This window comes from Hippopotamus amphibius, chromosome 3 (assembly GCF_030028045.1).
Source record: "Hippopotamus amphibius kiboko isolate mHipAmp2 chromosome 3, mHipAmp2.hap2, whole genome shotgun sequence".
NCBI lineage: Eukaryota > Metazoa > Chordata > Mammalia > Artiodactyla > Hippopotamidae > Hippopotamus > Hippopotamus amphibius.
This window is the reverse complement of record NC_080188.1, coordinates 163026645-163051893: the sequence shown is the minus strand read 5'-3', so window position 1 is coordinate 163051893 and position 25249 is coordinate 163026645. Positions and strand designations below refer to the sequence as shown.

Below are 25249 nucleotides of genomic sequence, written 5' to 3'. Positions count from 1 at the left end.
GCATTGAATAGATGCCATTCCCTGGGCATATTGCCATTTTGATAAGGTCGAAGATGTATTGGGGGGAAGAATTTCTTTTCTTGCTGTTAGCTCCACTCTGTCATTGCTGTGGATGGTGGAGAGAGAGGGATGCTTGTTTATGATTGACTGGGGAGAGACACTGCCAGGAGACTGAACAGGGTGAAGAGGATTTCTGCTTAGTATGTGATTTACAGGAATACCTCTAGAGCCTGTTCTGGTTCTCATGAACCAGAGCTTGGGATGCTGTTATATGAGATCCTGAGGGCACACAGCATGTCTCTTTTGGAGTCTTAAATGTGTGGTCTTGTGCACAGTACAGCAGTTGGTGAGCTGGGGTGATGGTGGGGTGAAGGCTGGATCTCATGATGGGGGAGTTGGCACACTTTGGTATTTCACTGTAGTCCCCGGTCTGTCCACCTGGGGACTCGTTACAGCTAGGTTCCAGCAAGGGACTCCGGACTCTCTAGTGGGAGAGCCTTGGAATCTGCATAACAAATTTCCTAGGTGGCTTTTCACTTGGAAAATTGCTGGTTCGTACTTTTCCTATCCACAGCTACTCTATGCCCATCTTTGCAATTTGGAAAAATCTTTCCCCATATGACCCAGCAATGGGGGAGAGGCTGCATGAGTGGCCCAGAGTGGTTCTTATGCACCAACAGGACTCATATATGCAGCACTTCCTAAAATCACAGTCACTTCGTGATATCTTTGCAGAGAGCTTGAGAGTCTATTTCAGGCACTGGGTTTATTGCCTTTTAAAATATGGTGTTTTACCCTGTTTAAGGACAACTTCAGGCTATTAATTTTGCTCCATGGGGCTACATGTTGAATATGCTTGCTGCTCTGGAATTTGTAGCCTGGGCGTGGCCAGGTTGTAAAAGACCACCTGAGTTTCCTAAATCAACTCTCAAAATTATCCTGGATTAAAAAAAAAAGAAAGAAAAGGAAAAAAAGAAAAATTGTTGGGGGTGTGGCTGGTGCAGGGCAGGAGTCTTTCACAACTGGATGGGTCCTGGAATTCCCTCCATGTTTTAATTGTTTCTTGTGCCATGATAAGAATGGTGATGATGCTGAGACAACACATACAAAATAAAAATAACGAGTATTTAACGAGGACTTATTCTGTGCCAAGCACTGTGCTGAACTCTTTGCATACATTGTCTCATTTAATTTTTGTGTCAACCCTATGAAGTAAGTGCCATTATTATCACTTCATTTTACAGATGAGAAAACTGAGGCAGAGAGTTTAACTCAAGTCACTTAGCTAGTAGCGGCAGATGTGGAATTCAAACTCTGTGAAGTCTGACTTGGAATTCCAAGGTGCAAAATCCAGTGCAGATTATAGATTCCGTGCCTCTAGGGCTAGGCTGGAAGAATAAATGAAGGAAGCACGTCTGTAGTCACACTGGGAGTGGTGGGGACCACAGCCAAACCAGGGAGTCTTTCCCCTGTCAATGTGGTAGTCACTGTAGTCCCAGCTCTTTGTTGCTGGGCTGAAATTCAGGCCATTGCTCTCAGATTTTTTTTTCTTTTTTCTAAGAGCTAATGGAAATCTGTATTTTGGGGTGACATAGCTTAGTTTTTAAATAAGGGCAACAAATTCAGAATTTCAAATAAAAGTATCTGGGTCAAACAAAACAAAAGAATGTAAGCATGATCTTTGGTCTGTTCTATTTACTGCCATATTCACAGCATCTAGAACAGTGCCTGGATAATAGTAGGTGCTCAGTAAATGCCTGTTGAACAGATGAGTGAATGCATGTTGGTGGACTGCATGACACTCTCAGGCTGCCCATTTTCAACCTCTGTGCTACGGCTTTTCCCAGCTACCTTTAGGTTTTTCTGCTGCTTCCTATCCCAGACTGGGTCATTTTTTAGTTAAATATATAGATCAGATGTACTTCAAAGGTTAAAATCCCTTTAGTTTGGTGTTGAACCAGCATTCCTTTTTTTTTTTCTTTTTTCTTTTTGTTATTAAGAGTTTTTTGGTTTGTTGTTTAAATTCTTTTTAAAAATTTATGGTAGAAAACAAAATTTACCATTTTAACCAATTTCCAGTTCTCAGTTCAGTACTGTCAAGTATACTCTCATTATTGTGCAGGAGATCTCCAGAACTATTTCATCTTGTAATATACTCACTAAACAACAACTTTTCCTCCCTTTGCCTCAGGTAAGCACCATTCTGCTTCTATGAATTTGACTATTTTAGGTACCTCATATATGTGGAATCACACAGTATTTGTCTTTTTGTGACTGGCTTATTTCACTTAAATAATGTCCTTCAGATTCATCGGGTTGTAACCTTATCAGAATTCCTTTCCGTTTTAAGGCTGAATCATATTTCATTGTAATGTATAGACCATATTTTGTCTATCCATTCATCTGTTGATGAACACTTGGGTTGCTTACATCTCTTGGCTTTGTGACTAGTGCTGCTATGAACATGGCTTTGCAAATATTTCTTTGAGATCCTGCTTTCAGTTCTTTTGGTTATATATCCAGAAGTGGAATTGCTGAATTATACGGTGGTTCTATTTTTAATTTGGGAGAGAACCTCCAAACTGTTTTCCTTAGCAACTGTACCATTGTACATTCCAATCAACAGTGTATGAGTTCCAGTTTCTCCACATCCTTGCCAACACTTGTTGTTTTCTGTTTTTTTGAGAGTGGGTCCTAATGGGTATGAGGTGGTATCTCATTGTGGTTTTGGCTTTCATTTCTCCAATGACTAATGATGTTGAGCATCTTTTCATGTGCTTGTTGGTCACTGTTTTGTATTTTACTATTTAAATCTGTGAGCTTGCGTTGCTGTAGCATGGGAGAATTTCCTCAAGGTGATTGTGTTTTCTTTCCCGCATAGAGATTCAGAAGTTTATTCAACCAACTTAACTCCAGGAGCCATTAAAGCATTAGAAGCTAGTGCTGGGAACCCTGGCCTCTGGCTTTAACTGCTTGGAAAGCATATCCTTCATTCTTGGAGTTTCTGCTGTGTTCTGGCCTAGGTTTAGAACTACCCAGAAAAAGTGCAAACAAGTTGAGAGGATCTCTAGCCATTTGCCCAATGTAGAGGGGTCATTTTTCACCCTGAGAGCACTATTCTGTGGAATCTGATTAATTTTTGAGGTGAGGTTGTGGGGGGCAAGAGAGGTAAAGAAGGAGAAGTTGAAGTGACCGTGAGCTTTTTTATCCCCCTCAGAAAGCCAAACCATCTCATAGTGGCAGAGCTTAGTGTATTCAGAAAGGATTGATAAACTAAAGTAGCCATATAAGAAATGTAAATGAATGATCTTTCCTCCTACTATATTGCTAGTTGGTACTGAATGTAACAAAGGAAAGTTGGTGGAATCAATGTGGTGAAAATAATGGTGATGTCTAAAACCCCCCAATCCCAGAGAAGAGTAAATTTAACTCTGTGACAGCTAATTTGTAGTTTCAGGGTTAAAAGATGTTATATACACCTCTTGAGATTTTCATTCTAGAATTTAATATTCCAGGGTGAACCTCTCCTGATTCAGGATTAATTGAAAAAAGGTACATATGTTGAGGTCTTGACTGCTGAGATGTTCTTTATTGATAGAGCATTGCTGTGGAATTAACTATATCTGCAGCCTTAGAAACAGGAGGCATTCCTGCCTTTTCACTGTCTGGTTTGCAGACATGAGGGCTGGGAAGGATTGTCGGGGCTTTTGTTAGGCAGTAGGTTAATGGTTAACTCCTGCAACATGCCAGACATAACACCTAATCTTTGATGAGACCTACTGCTCAGAATGAATAATGGTTAACCATTCCTTACCTTTGACTCAGACCATCTACCTTCCATAGTTTGTTCTCTTAAATATGTGAGACTGTGAAGGGTTTTTTTTTTTTCTTTCACAAATGAAATTTACAAAGCACAGAAGTTTAATGACTCATTCCTTGCAAAGAAAACAGGTGCTATCTATGAATAGTTTGGTGTTTTTTTCGGGACTGGTAGAATGATTGCTTCTGAATTTTTGTGTAACTCGATCACAGCAGCGTAGCTAGAGATTCTTCTAAAATGGTCCTTTCCTCAGTGCAAAACATGAAAAAAAAAATAGTGCTGTTGTGAGCAGACATCTTTTTGTCTGCTGTGCTGTACGTGACAGTGAGACCTTCTTATTTACGGTGACCAATCATCTGGACTGAAGAAGATATAAAAGCAAACAAAGGGAGCAAAGAAAAGTTTGAGGTCTCTCTCCCCTCACAGGGGCTGTTTTGGGCTGGGTGGGTTTCAAGGAGTCAGCCCCCTTATTCCTGGTTATTGAGTGGTGGTCACCCAGAAGAATGCCTCCACTACAAACAGGCAGTTTTTCAGATTTACCATGGATTATGGCCAGTGGAAGATTTTGGTACTCTTGCCTACTTAAGAACATTCTATAAACATTAGAAAGAGCCTTAAACTTAAAAAAAAAAATAAAGCTCAGCTGAAAATTAGTTTTTGCCTGCTCTGAGAAGTTGGTCCTTAACGGTGTTAATAGTTTCACACTTGTTATCAGGGTCTGGTTTCCTTTCTTAGTAATCTTTCTAAGCAGTTGTTCTCAATTTCCTTTCTTCAGCGTAATCTCTCTGTTGTCTGAGCCGAGGATGCGTGGCTGACATGGCCAGTGTCTGTCTGGCTTGGATTTACCCCTGAGAGTTCATTGTAACTCTGTTCTGAACTGACAGTTTGGTCCAGGTTGGAATATACTTTGCTTATACAAGCTCAAGTTAAAAAAAAGAGAGAGAGACTGGGCACTCTTTCCTTTGTAGCTAAGGTTTAGCTCTGAAGGATGGCTGCATCTTTCATTTAGACTTTGACTCCTTGCATATGGCTGGCAGAGGGGCCAGCCATCTCCTAAAGGCCACAGTGCATATTTCTCAGTTCTTATCTGATTTGACCTTCCTTTGGAATTTAACATTGACCATGGCTGCCTCCTTGAAACATTACCTTCTTGGCCTCGCGCCTCCCCCCGCCCCCCGCCATGTTCCTTCTCCCCTGGGTGTTCCCTTTCACTGTGGTGAGGGTTCTCCTCCACTGCTCACCTGTTGAATGCAGGTGTGGTCTAGCATGTGACCCTCTGCTCCCCTGACATTGTTTTCTGAGCTCATCTGTAGCTCAGACCCCTCTCTCTTCAGGGCAGCCACATTCCAGCTGTCCATTGGATTTTCCATGTGATTGACTGTAAATATCTTAAACTCAGAATGTCACACACAGAATTCATAGGCTTTCTCCTCAAAACTTTTCCTTTCCCTATATTCCCACCCTTGCCGTGGCGTCACCTCCTGCTGAGTTAAACACATGAGGGACTTGAGTCAACCTGCACTCCCCATCCTCCTTCACCCTCTATGTGCATAGCACCAAGCCTTTTTCCTTACCCTAAGCTAGATATTTTTTTTTCTAAACGGAGTTAATTCTACTGTCCTTCAGAGTCAGTCAGTACCCTAACTCGTGCAGAAAGAGTCCCCAGAATTCTGGACCTGGCCCATTATTGTGGGGTGTGATAATAAATCTTGTTTACCTGTTGGTTGTCTCCCCCCCCAAATGGAACTCAACCATGGCTGAGCAGAGCGGCACCTTGGAACTGTATAATCTAGTGGTGGGCTGGGACATCAGTCTGTGGACTTCCTGTTTCTGAAGAGTCCTGTTTGTATGGTGCCTGTCATTTGGTTGCTTTACGTTGGATGTGACAGCTATGAATGGGGATAAAGGGTAGGAGGCACTTTTGGTTCCATGAGAAGAACACAGACTTGCAGTTCTGTTCCCCTAAGGATTAGAGAAGACTAATGTATCAGGAGCTCCCGATGAGGAGCTGGTTCTCAGTCATGGCAGGTTTGGGGCAGCTCCTCACTGCCAGGGCTGGGCAAGGTGAGAGAAAGGGTCCTTGTCTGGCTGAATGGTGACTGGCCAGGGCCACAGTCCTCATGAACTTTCTCAGTCCTCCGGTGCAGTGTGAAGGTCATCTCAGGGGCAGGGCTCAGGCAGAGGCAGTGGCAGTGCTTTCTGTTCTGTAATGTCAGTTGAACGACTTAGTCTTCAGTTGACTCTCCCTCATTTCCAGCAAGAGCGTGGAGGAATTGGGAAGTGGTGAGATCACTGGTAGCATTCTTTTTTTTTTTTTTTTTTAATAAGCTTATTTATTTATTGGCTGTGTTGAGTCTTTGTTGCTGTCCATGGGCTTTCTTGAGTTGCATCAAACGGGGGCTACTCTTTGTGGCAGTGCGCAGGCTTCTCTTTGAGGTGGCTTCTCGTTGTGGAGCACAGGCTCTAGACACGCAGGCTTCAGTAGTTGCCGTGTGTGGGCTCAGTAGTTGTGGCTCGAGGGCTCTAGAGCACAGGCTCAGTAATTGTGGCCACGGGCTTAGTTGCTCCACGGCATGTGGGATCTTCCCGGCCCGGGGATCAAACCCGTGTCCCCTGCATTGGCAGGCAGATTCTTAACCACTGCACCACCAGGGAAGTCCCTCACTGGTAGCATTCTAATCACCATTTCCTAGTTCTGCAGTTGGGGGAAGGTACCTGAGTTTCCTGACTATTTCTCACACTTTCCAAGAACGAGAAATCTCTATGTTCAAAATGGTTAGAGTCCCAGAAATCAGCTGTTGCCCTAGGCTTGTCTTTCCTTGGAAAACTCAGAGACTCAACTGTAAGCTAAGATAAACAAGTAAAAAGATATAAGGTAAATCTTATAGGTGTAGGTGATGTCAGCTATGTTAGCTCTTGAACAGATAGAAATATTTTATATGCAGATAAAATGAAATGACTCATAATTATTGCTGATGTTAGTCTCTGCTCTTCCTGAAGCTAAATATGTCATATGATTTTTGCTTTTTCCCAACTTGTTGTTCATAGGCAGTCATTACCATAGCAGGAGCACAAGACCACATATTAAGGTGCTGCACTTTGCTTTGAGAGGAAAGAATGAACCCCTGGGGAGTTGGTGGAAATGTAACAATCCTGAACCAAGATTCGAAGTGAAAATGCAATGCTGAATTTTATTTTTCTGCTCTTTAAACTCTATTTTTAAAGTTTATCTTGTCTTGAAAATATACACCTGCAGAGTGGAGATAAGAATGGAAGAAGGGCAGCTGATGATAAATTTATGGCCATGTTGAAATAAGGTTTAGTCCTCTGATTACTGAGCTATGTCAAAGAAGCCATGCCTAAAATGTCTTCCAGCGTTTGTCCCCATGCCAACCCCAGTACTCAATATAAGTTTCGGTCAGATTGCCTCTTATATATTGTTGGAGATTAATTTGAAGATGTAATGAGTTAGTTCTTATGAAGTACTTAGAAGAGTGTCATAGTAAACACTAAGTAGTGCTTGCCATATTATTGACTATTGTTTATTTTTAACAAAACTGTATTGAGACTTTACTTTTAATGATAGGTTTCTCTAAATATAAACTAATATGATTATTTATCACAGTTTGAATTTAAAACTCAGAATCCCTCTGTTAATTGGATTTTGGTTTTTTTGGTTGGAATTTTCTTTTGAGATATTGTTTACCTTTGTAGGGTAGGCTACTAATATATATTACCAATGATATATATTAGTAGGTTTAAAATTTTTTTATTTAAGTATAGTTGATTTAAATGTTGTGTTACTTTCTGGTGTACAGCAAAGTGATCCAGTTATATATATATATGTATTCTTTTTCATTATAGGTTATTATAAGATATTGAATATAGTTCCCTGTGCTATACAGTAGAACCTTGTTGTTTATTTTATGTATAGTAGTTGGTAGGTTTTTTAAATTACACATTTTAACAACTTCCCATTTAATTTTTCTACTGTTTTTAATTAATTAATTAATTAATTTTTTATTGGCTCTGTTGGGTCTTCATTGCTGCAGGCAGGCTTTCTCTAGTTGCGGCCAGCAGGGGCTACTCTTCGTTGTGGTGCACAGGCTTCTCATTGCAGTGGCTTCTCTTGTTGTGGAGCATAGGCTTTAGGCACACGGTCGTTGTGGCACGTGGGCTCAGTAGTTGTGGCTCGAGGGCTGCAGAGCACAGGCTCAGTAGTTGTGGTGCACGGGCTTAGTTGCTCCGAGGCATGTGGGATCTTACAGGACCAGTGATTGAACCCGTGTCCCAGAAATTGGCAGGCGGATTCTTAACCACTGTGCCACCAGGGAAGTCCCCTCTACTGCCTTGTTAAAAAACTTTGAGGAAAATCTGGTTACATCCTATGTAAATAATTGATACAAGAATGGTAACACTGTTTCATTTACATTTTTTCTGTGATGTTACTTTTAACATTACTGTGCTATGTTTCATTATGGAACACATAATCAAATACCTCTGCCTTTGTTTCTGATAATTTCTTGATAATTTTCTTTGATAATTTCTTCTAATTGCTGGACCTTCAGATGCTATATGTCCCCCAAAGCTTAGATTAAAATGCCTATCATTTTCCTTAGCTTTTAAAATGATAAAAATGTTTAATTAATATAACAAATATTTTTCAGTGCAGTTTTTTATTTAACCCTTGACACTCTGTGAGTTTATTGTAGCAAGACAAGACTTCTCTTGCCCCTGGGAAAACAGGTGTATAAAGTGTACATTATTTACCTAGCTAGTAAGAAACAGAACTGGATTAAACTCAAATCTCTGTCTCTAAAGCCGAGACTCTTAACCAACACAATAAAAATATTTCACAACAATTGCCCTTAGAATTGAGTATATGGCATGAAAAGTGGGTTTAAGTTAGTTTTTCTCTATAGTACACCTGGTGATCTCAATTCATTTTCTTAACAAGTTTGTGACGCTCCTAATATGTTCTGGTACAGTATTAGGTAGAACTTCAACAGGGATATGCATGGATAGGTCCCTTATTAAAAAGTTTATAGCTACTTGTTCATAGAATTCTTATTGTGTTTTCATTGATTAAGTTTTCTCTGTTTAACCAGCTCTCTTATGGTTTATGAGACTATAATATTGTTATAGTCACACTGTAATAGTATTAAAATATGAAAAGAAAGGTTAACATTTTTGCCCAATTCTGTCAAATGAATCTCAACTATTTGCCAGAGTATTCCTTGAACTTTGGTGTTCATTTAAAACTGCACAGCCTATCAATTAGAATACATTTTAATCTTTACTAGAGTTAGTTTTCTCCAGCTACTCTTGAGCATGGTGAATCCTTCGTTGTTAGTGTTTGACACAGTTTCTCACAGTAATAATTACCAAGTTCCAGATTTTTAAAAAAAATTAATTTATTTATTGGCTGCTTTGGGTCTTCCTTGCTGCGCACGGGCTTTCTCTAGTTGCAGTGAATGGGGGCTACTCTTCCTTGCGGTGCATGGGCTTCTCTGTGCGGTAGCTTCTCTTGTCATGGAGCACGGGCTCTAGGTGTGCTGGCTTCAGTAGCTGCAGCACACGGGCTCAGTAGTTGTGGCTCGTGGGCTCTAGAGTGCAGGCTCAGTAGTTGTGGCCCACGGGCTTAGTTGTTCCACAGCACATGGGAATCTTCCCCAACCAGGGCTCGAACTTGTGTCCTCTGCATTGGCACGTGGATTCTTAACCACTGCACCACCAGGAAAGTCTCTCCAGATGTTTTTTATTCTGTCCTCTAATGCTCACGCTTGTCCTCCGGAATGGATCTGTGCTTTCCTCATATTCATAACGTAGGGACCCAAGGCACCACGTGCCCTACAGATGTTGTCTGTTCCAGGCCAGGGCAGTCCTTGCTGGCTTCAGGTTTCTTTCAGACTTTCTTATGAAGACGTTAGATAGTATGTAACAAGTTATTCCCTCATCGGCTTCTGTGATAGCCAAGCTTCCTCACAGATGTGGAAATCTGGTGAGACCAGTGGTGAATTGATTGCTGAACATTCACTTCTGTCTACTGCTTGGTGGTCCTGACACCTTAGGATGTTGGACTTCTTGAAAGAGATTTATCCAGGAAGCATTGTATCCAGGAAGCTGCCTGTCTTCAAGCCACCTGTATTAGGAACCAAAAAAGAGCTGTCATTTACTGAGATGGAGGAGGATGGTATTGCTGCAAGGGTGGCCCTGATTGTCAGAAACCTCAAGCAGAAAGCACTCAGGAGAGGTGACGCTGTGTTCTATGGAAGAACGTGGGAAGTTGGAGTGTTTGAACAAAATCTGAGTTGCCTTGGGGATGTTGTAGAGGAGACTGTAGACCTTGCTGGTAAGGGAGTGAGGCCGATCTATGGCTCCTTCCAATTGGGAAGCTGGGATGTGACCACACCTTTTGTCCCAGTCTCCTAAAAGATAGTTCTTCAGGTATCTTTCATGATTGCCACAAATATACCAGCAACGTGGACACATGTGAGTATGTGGTACTTAATTGGGAGAGTATTCTGCAAAGAAATTTTATTTCTGGGCTCATCCTCACAGATGTCTTAGAATTAAGGTATACTTTATAAGCCAAAATGCCGTCACCTGAAGTTGTATTTTCAGTGAGAAAATGCCACACAGAGTTGCCGGCAGACCCTCGCAGGTAGGACTGTTTGCCCTTTCCCTCCTCAGGTGGCTGGTAAAGATGTGCCCCAGGAGCAAGAGTTCCTGTAGGAAATGTAGTGGCTTTTGAAGTTGAGTTTCCTGTAATATGAAGAGTGCTTTCTCTATTGAGAGACATCAAACAAAGCTGAGTATTATTTTCTTTTTTAGGAGTTGCCTTATAGGCATTTTTTGAAATTTTATACTTAAATTAGAAGTCATATAACAACTTTACAGAGAGTTTGACATATTAATCATTTAAAAAATGACAGTGATGTGAACTTTGGCAGACTTTCTGAGTTCACATAAATGGATAATTTTACTATGTAAAGTGTTGGCTTTGAAGTTTTCTTTTGAGGGCAGAGATAAAATGTATGCAATTTAAAATTTAAATTATATCTATTTTTCTTTGAATGGATGAAAGATGAACATAATGCAGAATTTTAAAGGTACCCTTGATCCCCAGCCTCAGGTTCCCCTCTTAGAGACCAATTGTTAATAGTTTTTAGTGTAGTCTTCCAGAGGTGTTTTGTATACATACAAACGTATATATCCCTCCCCCCACTGTTTCCACAAACCTAGCGCATCACTCCTGTTCTGTATCAGTGTTATTTCTTATCCTAGAAGCCATTCATTTCAGCATATATAGGGCCTCCTCATTCATTTTTCCATTTTAAGTACACATCATTATTTAACCTGTCCTCTATGACGGGGTTTTTAGGTTGTTTCCAGATTTTACAATCACAAAGAATCATTTCATACATATGTGAGTCTTAGAATAAGTTTCTAGAAGTAAAATTGCTGGGTCAAAGGGTTTGTGCATTTGTAATTTTAATAGATGTTGCCAAATTGCTTGCCATGGAATTACACCATAAGCAGTATTACTGGGGTACCTTGTAAACTGTTGGCCTTGAAGTCTTTCTGTTGGGGTAGGGATTTGAGAAATTAAAAATACCACTGTCAAATATATGTGGGCATATTTAAGTATGTTTCAGTATATTTTTCATTATTATGTCATCATATATGAGTCTGTTTTGAGAAGCTATGTGTTTAAGTGACAATTATCTAACCTTGAGAGCTATCAGCTTGAAAAGAGATGCATAGTAAGGAATATTGGAAGGACTTTGGGGTTCATGTCCTCTTTTTCTCTCTTATTTCCCTGTGAATTCTTTAAGATTTGGCCCAATATTGCCTTCTTCCATGATATCTTCTATAATTATTCTAGGTCTTAGTGACTTGGGACAACGTTTAGAGCCTGTACTTAATTACATGCTTTTATTAAAATTAATCTGTATCATGGCTGTGGGCCATGTCGAGAGACTCAGAGTTAGAATGGAAAAAGCAAGAAGGACTTTGCCCTGGGTCTAGTTCTTGGGACAGAACTCTAAATACTGTTATATTCAATAGTTATTATATTATACTTGGGACAGGAAATAAATACTATTTTCTCGAGTATTTTAAAGCCCCCGCAAGCACTTCATTATAACATTTTAAGCATAACAATATTTTTCTGACTATAAAAGTAATAATGATCATTGTAGAAAAAATGTAAGAAATATTGAACATTTTTTAAAGCAGAAAATAAAAAATCACCGGCATCCTGTTACCCATGAATAACCACTACATCACCTCTTTTGTCCTTTTCTGTGTTGTATGTACACGTGGATATGTGTACTCGTGTGTGTGTGTATGTTTAATTAAATTGGGAACAACATACTGATTCAGTTTTGTATTCTCCTTTTTTCACCCTGCCAACAGCTGACAGTTTGGCAGCTCCTAGAACTTTTCTTATGCATGTGAATACACAACATGAAATGTAGAGACAGTTTTAAAAAACAAATTAGACACTACTCTGCTTTTGTCATGCAGAGATGTGTGGTTAATAGTTCCCTGTCCTGTGAGTATGTACACATCCTAGTTCTTTTACATGTTTGCACCATGTTCCATACAAAATTTCAGTTGTATCAAGTTTTCCCTGTTATAAATAATGCTAAGGCAAACAGCCTTTTACATCAATACATGTAGAATCTTGTAGGATTCCTAGAAGTAGAATTACTGGGTTGAAGGTCATGCATACTTAAGTTTTTACAGGTTTCCCTTAAAAAGATCTTACCTGTATCTATTCTGATAAAAAGCACTGTATCCTCATTGGCACTGGAAATGATCAATCTCTAATTATTTTTCAACTTGAGAGTTAAAAAAAAGGCCTCTTATTCGTGTTTAATTAACATTTCCCTGATAATTAGTGAGTTTGAATGTCTTTATAGACTCTTTAGCCTTGTGTCTTTCAGTTATAAATTGTCCATTTCTCTAGTTTCTTATTGCTTAATAGGATTTCTTTGATATTGACTTTTTGTCTGTTATATATGTTACAAGTATTTCCTCCCAGGCGGTTGTCTTCTAACCTGCTTTATGTTGTCTTTAGCCATGCAGGAATTTTAGATTATGTAACAAAATCTGATATGGTTTCTGAGGTCAGGATCTTATTTAGAAAAAACCCATACCTTCACATTTATAATGTATTTTCTTCTGGCAGTTTTATAACCTTTTTTTTTTTTTTTTTTAACATTTAGATTGAGCTAGATTGATTGAATTCTACTATTCTTTTCCCGTGTTTAACCATGAAAACTGATATATTCTTGTGCAGAATTTTTATGATTTACCAAAGCAATTTTGTATAGTGAAAAACCAAGTTAAAACTGAATGATGCAAATTTATATGTTCCAGATAAATTTTTCTTAAGGATCTTTCAATCTTTTTCCAGCTCCCATTTAGTTTGTCTTTTCAAATTGTGCTTTCTGGTCACTTTAGGGGTCCCAGAACTTGGAGCTAGGTGTCGGGGGGGGGGGCATGTCATGGAGGATATATGAGTGTCAGCAAGTCAGTTCTGCTTTCATCTGTAATGTTTTATTTGAAAATAACGGTGTTGCTTAAAAAAAGAAACAAAAAATCACTGATTTGTTAATGTATTTGAAGTTTGGGGAGTGGGGCAGGTAATAGGAACCCATTTTCACCCGGGGAGCGGAGGGTAGGTTCCAGGGCTTGATGTTGGTCCTGCATGTGGTCTGTGTGCTCTGAAGCTAGAATTCCTTGCCTTGAGGACCTGGGCTGAGCTCCCCGGGCCGGGCAGGGCTGAGCTAAGCCTCACTCTGTTTCCAGCCCTATCCTGTTACAGTTATAAAGTATGTTCCATTGCTTGACCTTCTGCTCTAGAACACTTTGCACACTATTATTCCACATTTCCTCTCAAATACCTTTCTCATTTGTACACTGGGTTATAGTTAAGCAGAAGCAATAAATACTTCAGAGCACAAATATTTTTAAGAACTGAAGTGCATTTCTAAATCTGTGAGCACAAAAGTGACATGGAAAATTACTGAGTACATTCTAAGCTCAGGACCAAGAATGCCAGGAGAGTTTTATTTTTATGTTTAGAAAAGAAACATGAAGTGTTGTTTGTCTGTGGGTGTGAAAAATATATTAAAATAGCATTTGCTAACTATGCCGTGAAACTTTTTTCCTGCCCTGTCTTAATTGGATAACTTTAGTCTTGTTTAAATATGTTCTCTCCTGCAGTAGATTGATGGCACAGTCTTTCTTATTTGGACTCCTTTGAGTTATTGCAGACTTTTTGACTGTTTCATTCTTATTCCTCACCTTAACATTATTTAACTGTTGTTCAGATCAGACCTTATCAAATAAATTTTAGTTCTTAGTATCACCTTTCAAATCTTTTTATTTCTTGAGTGCCAACTTTTTAACCACCTTTTCTCCAATTGTAATAGCTATATTAATAGAAACCTCTTTAGGGTTTACTTGTTTTCTGAACACTCTAACTGCTTACATGTATTGTCTCATTTAATCCTTCCAATAACCCTGTGAGGTGTAGTTACTATTATTTTCATCTTACAGATGAAGAAACTGAGGTTCAGAGAGGTGAAAATAGTTTGCCCAAGATTTTACAGTTAGTTAGAACTCAAACTTAGTATTCAAATTCAGGACTTTCTTACTTCAGAGCCCAAGCTCTTAACTCTTATTAATGTCTTTAGATTTTTTTCACCTTAATAAGTAACCGGATGTGTCTCCATCCTTTTCTGGGGTGAGGCTAAGGAGAGAGAAAACATCTCACCACCAGTGCTGGTCCCAGTTCTCAGACTGTTGCTGCTTGATCTAAAGCGAGTTAAGTAATCTTCAAGACCTGTTTAGTTTCATGAGTCGGACAAGAGGAATTCCAGGTCTTGTAGGCATCTCTTTCCCTTAAGTTCATTTGTGGTGAAGGTGGCACATGGACATTGTTGCTAATTATACCACATTCCTTCCTTTCCTTGAATCTTGTCAAGGAACAGAATCATCTGCCCTCACTGCCTCTCTTTCAGCCAATAGTGTAGTAGTAGCTCTTGGCCTTAGAAATGTCAGGGGAGGCCATTCCTCCTTTAAACACACAAGTATTTTGTCAGCTTTCATTCTCTCTGCCTTGCTCCTATTCAGGTAGGAGCTTCCTCTATGTAACCAGTTTCCTAGCATCTTCTCTTTCCACTACTTCAGGAAAAAGAGCAGCTCTGACTTCTTAAAGTTAGATGATGAAACACAATGGAGCATGCTTTTTGTTGGTTAACTCAGCAGGTAAAGAGAAGTATATCCAGGGCTGGCTCCTGTTTTGGCCAGAAAAACATTAAAGCATAAGCTTATATGGCAGGGACTTCCTGCCATATAAACTTATGGCACGGCCAAAAATAAATAAGTTAATAATAAATGAATATTTTAGAAACGTTTATGTGGCGGGAGTCCCCAGTCTCTGCAACCTTGGGGGCTGCTACACCATGCAATAGGCTGCCAAGACCACTGATGTAACATAAGGAAGAGAGAAGGAGAAAAGAGAAGAAAACAAAGGCACTAAAGATGGGAGAGAGGACACTGATGGAGTGTCCCAGCAATTTTATTTGGTTGTGTTCATGTAAGTTGAGGGCTGAGACTTTAGAAGTTGTTCTTATTTTCTTTGACACATGCCTATAAGAATATGTTCTGTAAAAGCTTCTCCCAATATAATCATTCTGCCAGTATTTCAGATTTGAGCAGCTTTTAATCATATGTATGTGACCTTGCATGTACTGATTGCTCTTATACATAAAATAGGTTGAACACATGGGCCAGCATATCAACTTATAACATCTTCACTGATCTCACTGTGCCTCTGAGTAGATTAAAATTGTGTACAAAAGACAGATTTCTTGCTTAACGTTCTGGTTTTTTAAACTAAGATCTGCTGTAGTAAATAAATCTTTTGTTGGAGGGGAATGATGTGTACAGGAGCAAGGAAGCATGGAAGGGAAAATGTGCGCGTTTGCTCTGGCAGGTACGCAGATGAGTATCCCATCTTATCTGGGCTCTTTCCAAAACCAACTTTCCATGTTCTGAAATTTTCATTGTAAACCTAGAAGGGGAGGCAGTGGTGCTTTATCAAGGCCGGTGAATAAAAGTTGGAATCCTTCAGTAGCATCGGCCGTCTGCAGCCACTGTGGAGCTCTTACATGGCAGTTTCACCCATGAACTAATATGATTATTACAGCATCATGAGAACATATAAAATGAGGCTTGATTTTAGAATTTCTCCAGACCATTCCTAGTCCTACATAATTACTGTAATGAAACCTACAGAGTTTAAAACCTATTAAAGAAAATGTAATTTGAAAAGGAACTTTTCAATTTGCTACTTCCTGTGGCAGTAAATATGGGCTTAGACCATATTAAGCAGATTAATTTCTTAAAGTAGCATGAATATAACTATGAATTCTGACATCTTTCATGGTATTGTCACTTATATATGCAAAATGGGAAACATTCTGTGGTGTAATTTATAGGCAAGGATGTTTTGACCAATATGGTATGAAATGACTAAGCTTTTAAACTTGAACTAGTGATCAGCATGATACAATTACTAATAGTGCTCTGTCAAATATAATTGTTACAGTAGCAACCGCTTTATTCTGAGCTAGGTCATCAGTTCCCAGGGAAGTGCTTGTCTTGGGAGAAAAGGTTAAATTCAAGGTTATGTGTGAAACATTTTTTCCCCTCAAAGCTTTCTTGAAAAACCTAAATGATTTTTAAATGTTTAGCTCTGGAAGGGACCCAGACTGGCTGTGAAGTGATCCCTCCCACTCTGTAGCCCTATTATAAGGGGAGTAACTTTGTATCTGCTCAGAGCCTTGAGGGCTCAGTCCTTGACTACTAGAGAGTTGGTGTTTGACCTTATTTTACTCCTAATAGCTGACATTTATTGAGCACATACTATATGCCACTTACTGAGCCATGCTTCTAAATCTAAATCCTCAGAACAGCCTTTTGAGCTATATGCTACTGTTAGCCTTTGTTTTATAAAGGAGGTTGAAGCTTAGAAAAGTTAAGTTGGGGGAAAAAAAGAAGAAAAGTTAAGTTGGTCAAGTTGGTAAGAAACTAAGTTAGGACTTGAACTTGGGTATTTCTGGCTCCAAACAATGTCCTGGAATAAGCCCCTAGTTTCAGTTCTCTCTCTTTAATCATTTGTTCAACCAACCAGCACAGTTGATTCGATGCCTGCTTTGCATAAGTGCTCCACAAGGCTCTGGAGCTCCAAAATTGAATATGAAATGCCCTGTGACCTTGAGCAGCTCAGGACTGAGTGGCACGTTGAAATAAGTACTGTGAGAGAGAGGGCCCGTGCCTACGGGCTGGGGAAATCCAGAGAAGAGACATCAAACCTTAGAGAGGGGTTGTCTAGAAAAGTTTCCTGGAAAGGTGACACCAAATGAGTTCTGAAAGACAAGTAGGAGTCGACTGGGTGAAGATTGGAAAGCAGGACCTCTCAGAGGCAATACCACTTAAAAGCTTGGGGATTGGAAGGGGCCTGCTGGGTTGCTGCCCCTTGCAGGCGGTTGGTGCATGTGGGGAGAGGGCAGCTAAGGGAGGGCATGGTACACTGGGTAAGCATCTGGGCTTGGCTCTGCTGCTTTCTAGCTTTGTGTCCTTGAGCAAAGTCTCCACCGCTTTCGATCCTCCATTTTCTCATCTGCAAACTGGGGATTAATTAAATAATACACCTGTCCCATAGGGCTGTCATAAGCATTAAATGACCATGAATTGAGACTGCTAAGCACCATGCGTGACACATAGTAAACGTGCAGTCCATTGAAGCTGCACTTACTAATCACTCTCATTACTATCACCGTCCTCGTCCTCGTCCTCCTCCTCGTCCTCCTTGTCCTCCTCCTCCTCCTCAGTATTTAGGAAAGCAAAGACCAGATCTTAAAGGGCCTTCTTTATATCACCTTATTTAGTCTTTGGGAGCAGCCTTTAGCCACACCATAGACCAGGGAAAATTCAGATGTCTTTGAATGCCAAAGTGGGAGGGGAGAGTGCATTTCCTAATTTGAGAAGTGGCAGCAAGCTTGTTTTGATGAAGTACATTCCACCACAGCGGAGAGGTCGAGAGCCTGCTCTGATGTCAGTGCTTGCAGTGGGGAAATTTGTAAGGAGAAAAAAGCAGTCATATTCTTTGTGTCCGTTTTGCAAAAATCTTTTTGAGCACAGCTCTCAAACCTGTTTCCAGAGAATGCTCTTGCTCTCTCTGATTCTTAAGAATTCATTGTCACTAGATTAGGAGCTTCCTGAGGAGGGGAACCAGGTTGTACTCATTTTAGTGTCTGCAGGGATGCTCCGTAGAAACAAGTGGAATAAGTGAAAGTTAATGGTATTCCTTCATCTTCTGGTATTGGACATTTAAAGGAGGGCAGATGTTGTTAAAAAAGATGAGACTTATGCTGGTGTGTTAATTTGGTGATTTTTATGTGCTCAGCTATGATACTGCCCTGCTTGGATGCTTTCGTGATTTCGATCTTTTGCGTGCCTATACTGACAGTTGTTTTAGAGATTAAGGTGTTTTATGGCAGGTGAGCTTCTTGAGGACACCACAGCCATGTCTGCTTTACATGTTATCTCTGCTCTCTAGCATGGTGTCTGGCACGTCGTAGGTCCTTGATAAATATTTGCAATAATGAGTTTCTTTTAAAAATGTGGGTTAGGCCCCTGTCCTGAAATATAATCTTAATTTAATAGAGGTAACAAATTTGACTCTTATTTCCTTCTCTTGGCTCATAGTGGGAGGATGGCCTGTGGTCAGTATGAAATTCAAATTTGGATAGAAATGCTCTTCCGTTTCAAAGGTTGGCTTAAATGCTGTATGGTGTATGCAGAGCCTTCACTTTCTTCCCAGTGTCACCCATTAGCGTAAAGGCAAGGTGTTTGAGCTGAATGGGTTCAGGGCTTAGGGTGTGGACTTTTGGTCCCAGCTCTGCCTTGTGGCTGTTTGCTCATGGTACTCTGACTGGGCTCTTGGAGGGATGCTGTGGCAGAGCGGGAAAGCCATCCTGCAGCGTTTTACCCTCACCTTCCCTCAGGTGCAGCTGATGGTGTGGCCTGAGGACCACACCCACAACTTCCTCTGCCTCCTCTTCCCGGGTGCCGCAGAGAGAGCCCTCCCGCCAGAGCCGGCTTCTCTTTCAGTCACTGTTTAGCATGTTACCTTGCAGCACAATGCTTTCCTACCTTTTCCCTACATTCTTTGCAAAGCGTAGGTTGATTTAAGCTTTTTCTTATTGCATTTATAATGGGATTTCACAGTCCTTGATTCACCTTCCTTAATTACTAGTCTATTTTTTGAGACCTTCCCAGTAAGTTTTCTGCCTGGTCCTTCCTTCAGTTTCCTTTCCTTTCTCTAGTCATATGTAAACTACCCACGAAGCAGTGACTTTAAGATATGCCTTGGCAAATGAGCATAATTTACTTGAATTTGTTTATTTTATTTTTATTGAAGTATAGGTGATTTCCAGTGCTATGTGTTAGTTTCAGGTGAACAGCAAGGTGATTCAGTTATACATATACATATATATGTGTATGTTTGTGTGTGTGTGTGTGAATATATATATATATATTTTTTTTTTCAGGTTCTTTGCCCTCTTGGGTTATTACAAAATATCGAATATAGTTCCCTGTGCTATATAGTAGGTCCTTATTGGTTGAATTTGTTTTAATACTGGCATTGGCTTAAGAGGAGTGGGTGCAGTGCAATTTGTGTTCACTTCTGCATTTACCCATGAGAATATAAAAGAGTACAGTTTTTTCTGGTATTATTAAAATCTTTTTTAAAATGTCAGCTTTATAACTGACATATAAAATTGGAAGATATTTAAAGTGAACATCGGTGGTTATTTGATGTACATATATATTGTGAAAGGATTCCCCCCATCTAGTTGACTGACACATGCATCGCCTCACGTATTTATCTGGTATTTATTATTCTGTTGGTAGAGTGAAAAGATGCTTTGGAGACTTTGGCCAGAGTGCACAAATTAGCATGGATAAGTAGAAGGTTGGTGCCTCTGGGTGACAGTGGGTCAGCTTTTCCAGATTTCCTGAGAAGTGCCAAAGCTAAAACTTGGGATATGCTAGTTTGTCATGTAAGCATCTAAGAACTTTCCCACATTTTGGTTGATTTTTCTTCAGTCCTGCAGGATCAAGATTGGCCTCTGTTCATCAGTAGGAGGGGTGTCAGGATCCAGGGAGGTTGTTTTTGTTTTTGAAACAGAGGCGGAACAGTGCTGGTAAGAGCCAGACATGTGTCTAGAGCAAACACCAGGCACACATGAAGTCAGATCTGGCTTCCAGCCCTCCGCTCGCTCTGATCTCCTTTCTTTCTTTTTCTCCCCACCCTGGGTCTCTAGCAACTTTGTTCCTCTTGTCCTAATCCTAGGAACTCAAATGAGTGCATTTCTCTAATGTGGTAACTAATTGTATTCAACACTGTCAGTAGGTCATGAGCTCCGAGTTCTATTTCCGTTGTTAGGGTTTGATTTCCCTTGTGTTTCTCCAGACTTTATTTAGAAGAGTCACCATAAAGGCTCATACTGAAAGATGTTATGGAAGATGGGAAACCACGTGGCCAAATGGAGACTGTGTCAACTCCTTTGCTAGCTAGTGTGTTATCTTAGGTAAGTTACTTAAACTCTGTGAGCTTCAGTTTACTTATGTGTAAGATGGTTATGATGCCTAGTACAAGGTTGGTGATGTGAGTAGTAGAAATAACATACGCACAGAGTTTAGTGTGGAGGAAATCCTCCGTAAATGGTAACTATAATTTCTGATAAAAGTAAGAGTTTGGCTTTAGGCCACGAGCACTTAGTGACAAGAACTCATTGACCTTCACTCATTGACCCATAATGGTGCCAGCATCTGTATATGTCTGTGCTCTAGAAATCAGCACTTGTATATAAAGACTGGATGTCTTCAGCCCCTGTGGTCATCCCTCTTCGTGGATTTAGGCTCAGTACAAAAGCCATCTGTGTATGCATTTAGATTAGCCTCTGTGGTATTCGAGTGGTGGACGTCGGGAGCTGGAGGTCTAGGTCAGTTGTATTTCATATTTTTCTTCGGGTCCACTTCCAGCTCAGTGTCCATGGTCCCTTCTTTATTCACCTAGTCTCTTCTCATGAGGCCCTGTTCCTGGCAGTTATCACAGACTTCCTGAAACTGAGCTGGAGGCTCCTCTTCCCTAAAGGAATTCCAAAGGCTGACTTCAGGGCACTCAAGGGGACCTTTCCTTCCTAGAGAAACCTCCCTTTTTTCTTAGTCTGGGAGCCTTCATGGTGCCTTTTGTCTTGTGACAGCCTCCTGACTCCTGGGAGAGACAGGAGGCCAACTAATAAGTGCTCAGTATAAAAAATAAAAACCACAGTAAGTATTCAAAAATGTTAGCTAGGATGCTGGTGGTGGTGGTGGTGGTGGTGGTGGTGGTGGCGGCTGTGGGAGATAAGGACTTGAGCTCATTTTTACTTCCTTGCCACCATCCTTCCAGAATGATTAGCAGCATGAATGCTCTGGTTAGACTCAGTCCAGTGCTTTCTGTTCAATACAAGTATGTAAGTAATGTTTACAGCTAAGCCAAGTGTGGTGTTGAGACTGCATTTTCTTTTTTGAACACATTTTTGTTTTACCTCCAGTTAGTAAATGCTTCACCTTTTCCTTTGCTTGGTTTCCTTTAAACACCTGACCAAGTCTTCCCACCCACCTCCAATGGCTTTGTGAAACTCATCTTATACAACTTTCCATATGATCCAATCTTGTCGGATAATTTAATACCCCTCTCCCTGCCTTCTTTCTTCCTGGAGACATCCCTCCTGGAGCCCTCCGACTTCCTGTTCCATCTGGACTGGGAGAAGTAACACTTCCTTATGAAGACATTCTAACAAGTCCCCTACTTCCAAATCTTCCCTCCTCACAACCTACACACTTGCAAAGCAAAACAAAACAACCTACCCACCTCACAAAACAAAACAAAATACCTGCTACCTTGTGCCTCCCAAAGGTAGACTAACAGAGGGCCAATTTAACCTGCTCTCCCAGGTTTTTCCCTTCTGGATTTGCATTTTTTGTTGTCGGGTTTCTGAAATCAGCTACTTTCATCAAACATGGAGCTTTTAGCATTTGTCTTGTTCCCCTCCTCGGTTTGAAGTGATTTTTTTCAGTTGGGAAAAGAGTGTAAACCTCTTATTTTGTCACTTAAGCTCAGCAGTCTCCTAGCTTCTAGCTCTAAATTTCTAATTATTGACTGGATTAAAGTAACCAGACAGAGCAAGGAATTAAACCTACATATTCCAGATCCATTTTATTCCTTTTTTCCTTTGTCCTATGCTTCTTCATCTGATACAAATGAGAACAGGACTAGGTTTGTTTGTTTGTTTGTTTTTTGGTGTCTTCCTCTACTGAGAGATCTTTCCTTCAAGTGAAGATGTGGGAAAACCCCACTTGTGTGGGCTGTGTTTTCTGTTGAATAATGAGCTCATCTCAGTGAGATAGTTGTAAAGATAACTTGTCTCATTTCACTTCTGCAACTAGAAGAAAATAAGGAGAATTTAGAGTTGATAAGGAACCACAGAGATAGTTAAAGGGCGACGAACTGGTACCTAAAAAGAGAACGTAAGAAAGAAAAGATTATTTAAGTTGGAGAATCTGAGGCAGTGCGTGTCATACTAAGTGTTAAAGATTTGAAGGTGTGAGGTAGAGATGGTGGTTCCCAGTTGCCCTTTTCAAGGTGAAAGACTTTAAGAGGCAATGGATAAAATTAGCAGTAGAGATTTAAGTATACTTTGCAGAGAATAAATTTGAACCCAGTGACTATTGTTACTGGAATGAGTTACTGAAATATGGTCACCCTGGGTAATTTTTCTTTGATGTGTTTAGCCACCATCTAGAGGTTCTAACCTTGTATATAAGAGAATAAATGCCATTACATTTTTTCCAAATCAGTTCACTCTCCCTTGAGGGTGTCCAGAAGCAGGTAGTAGATGGAATCTTCATTCTTCACTACTTGCCTATTTTAGCTGCTGTATTACCATTTACCATTCTGACTTAACCACTCTTGAGAACTAATGACTATGGCTCCAGTGTTTGAGTAATGGAACAGTTTCAAAATACCATATGTGATAGTAAGACCCATAGAGTATTTTAATTTTTATTCTTGTCTCTTGCTGTGTGTGTTTGGCCCTTCCATTGCTTCTGTCTCAAATATTGTGTTTATGTGAAATAAAATGAACTTGGATATAACCTTTAGCCAAAAACCTCTCCATACCTGAAGCTCTTCTTGAGCCACGAACCTTCGTCATTTCCCTTTCTACCTTTTGTAGGTTATCCTGAAGCCTAGAAGTCTCTAGATGGTTGATGTGCATTTTCGTCTATTCCTTCTTTCCTTCTTGCCCTTGCTTTGTCCTGGCTAATCTCTTCCCAGCCGCACAGTGTATCTGCTGTTCTTGGTTTTTATCCTTACCTAGCATTTCCTACGACTTGGTAGGCAGAGAGGGTGTCTTTACTTGTTCTTTGGGATTTCCCACAATCAGTAGTCTGTGCTGAGTGAATAATAGTTTTTGAGGAAATGATATATAAATTTAAGGAAGTACAGTCATTTGATGCATTTGATGTTCAGGCCAAGTAATTTCCATGGTTACCACTTAATGGACGGTAACATGTTCTATTTCTCAAAAGCTATCCTTAGAACTGCTGCTTCTGAAGTCGTGGTATGTGACACAGCACTGTAGCTCTGGAGAGAAGGGATCCCATTTATTGCAGGCTGGATATTGGAAGGCATTCTGTTGCCCAGACTTCCTGTCACATGGGGTCATTGGGGGCTTTGAGGTATCCCTTGTGGGTTGGAATTTTCCTTTACTGAAGCTTTTCTGCCTTTTGGGGAGTCGTGCTGAAGGCAACCCAGTAAGAGAAAAAAGCTTTAGCCTGATCTTGGTTCTTTTGACTCCCAGGTTTTGATTCCTTTCTGTTTTACATTATGTGGCTTTTAATTAAAGTATTTAAGAAGACACAGTCTTTCAGTCATTTTACAGGTAAAGAATTGTAAGTCTTAGCAATTTGTCATGACTCCTGCATTTTACAATCCTTTAGGAATCGATTTAGGCATATGCAGTGAGACTTCTAAAAACGTATAGCTTTTCACTTGCTAGCACTCCTTCTTAAGAATCTAACCTAAAGAAAGGATCAGAGGCCTAAGCAAATCTTTTTGAACAGTGGCAAAAAATCAGAAGCAACCTAACATTTCAGCAATGGAGAATGGTTACATAAATGTTGATCTATGCCATAGAATATTACGTAACAATTTAAACTTGTTTTTGAAAAATTTTCAGTAATTTGGGAAAAGAATAAGTAGGAATCAGAAAAAAGCAAAATCTCAATGTTGTACAATCCCAATTATGTAAACAAATTTAAAATATACTTAATTAAAAGAATGGGGTAAAATATACAAAAGTTTTAAATTGATCTCTGGGTGGTGGCATTATGGGTGACTTATTTTTTCCTTTTAGTTTTCTATAATTCCCAACTTTCTTATAATGAATTTATAATTAGAAAGTATTAAAGATTATTAAAAGTTTTAAAGCAGAAAAATAATGACATTTCTAACTCTAATAATTCAAAGGAATGAAAACTCATGCAGGTTCCAAGATTTAAGGGGTTTTAATCAGTTCTAATTTTGAAAAGGAATGCTTGATCTCAAGTGATTTTTTTCCTTTTGCTTTTCGTCAAGGGATGATTATATATGGTGCTGAAAGCCATGTGGTTAATGGGAGAGTGTTCTAAATATTGGTATTTATGAAAAGGACATATCTAGCAAATGTGCATCTTACAATATAATCTAATTATGAAAGACTGGGCTTTGGAGGGAGCTTCTGCCACCTGGTAGCTTTGGGGCTGGCCAGGTTATATAATCTCAGTGTTCTTATCTATAGGTCGAGATTGTGAGAATTAAATGATATGAGGCGTGCAAAAGTCTTTAGCCCAATTTTGGCACATAGTAGCCACTCAGATAATACTGTAGGTGAAATGATAGATGATAGCTGATATAATACTGTTCCTGAAGGAAGACTTCTTCCAAATTTCCTTCATATATTATTTAGGAGAGGCAGAGGCTAAGTGGTTTAAAATAATTTTTTTTGTCTAATACAATATTAATACTCCAAAGACTATAAAGACAAAGTAGATGTTCTGCCGCCCCTTTCATCCTTCTGAGGATGGATGGAAATGTTCTACACCTTTCTCCAAGCTTATATAAGCATAAAAATGTGCAAGATGTCTGGCTTTGCTTTGCTTTTCCCTTATGTATTACTCGGCAACTTTTCCAACAAGTCAATAGTTACAGAGTTTTTCATGGCTGTTGCTCTGAGTGCATAGGTTCTGATA

The 25249-nt window shown here is 39.9% G+C and overlaps 1 protein-coding gene across 1 annotated transcript in view; it reads left to right on the top strand.

Annotated features, from left to right (window-relative positions):
- PTPN14 (protein tyrosine phosphatase non-receptor type 14) overlaps positions 1-25249 on the top strand; it is a 176936-nt gene that overhangs the window by 28938 nt on the left and 122749 nt on the right. Inside the window, exon 2 of the mRNA XM_057725913.1 lies at positions 20385-20502. The gene's annotated coding sequence lies outside the window, so the exon portion shown is untranslated. The remainder of the gene's footprint in view (positions 1-20384; positions 20503-25249) is intronic.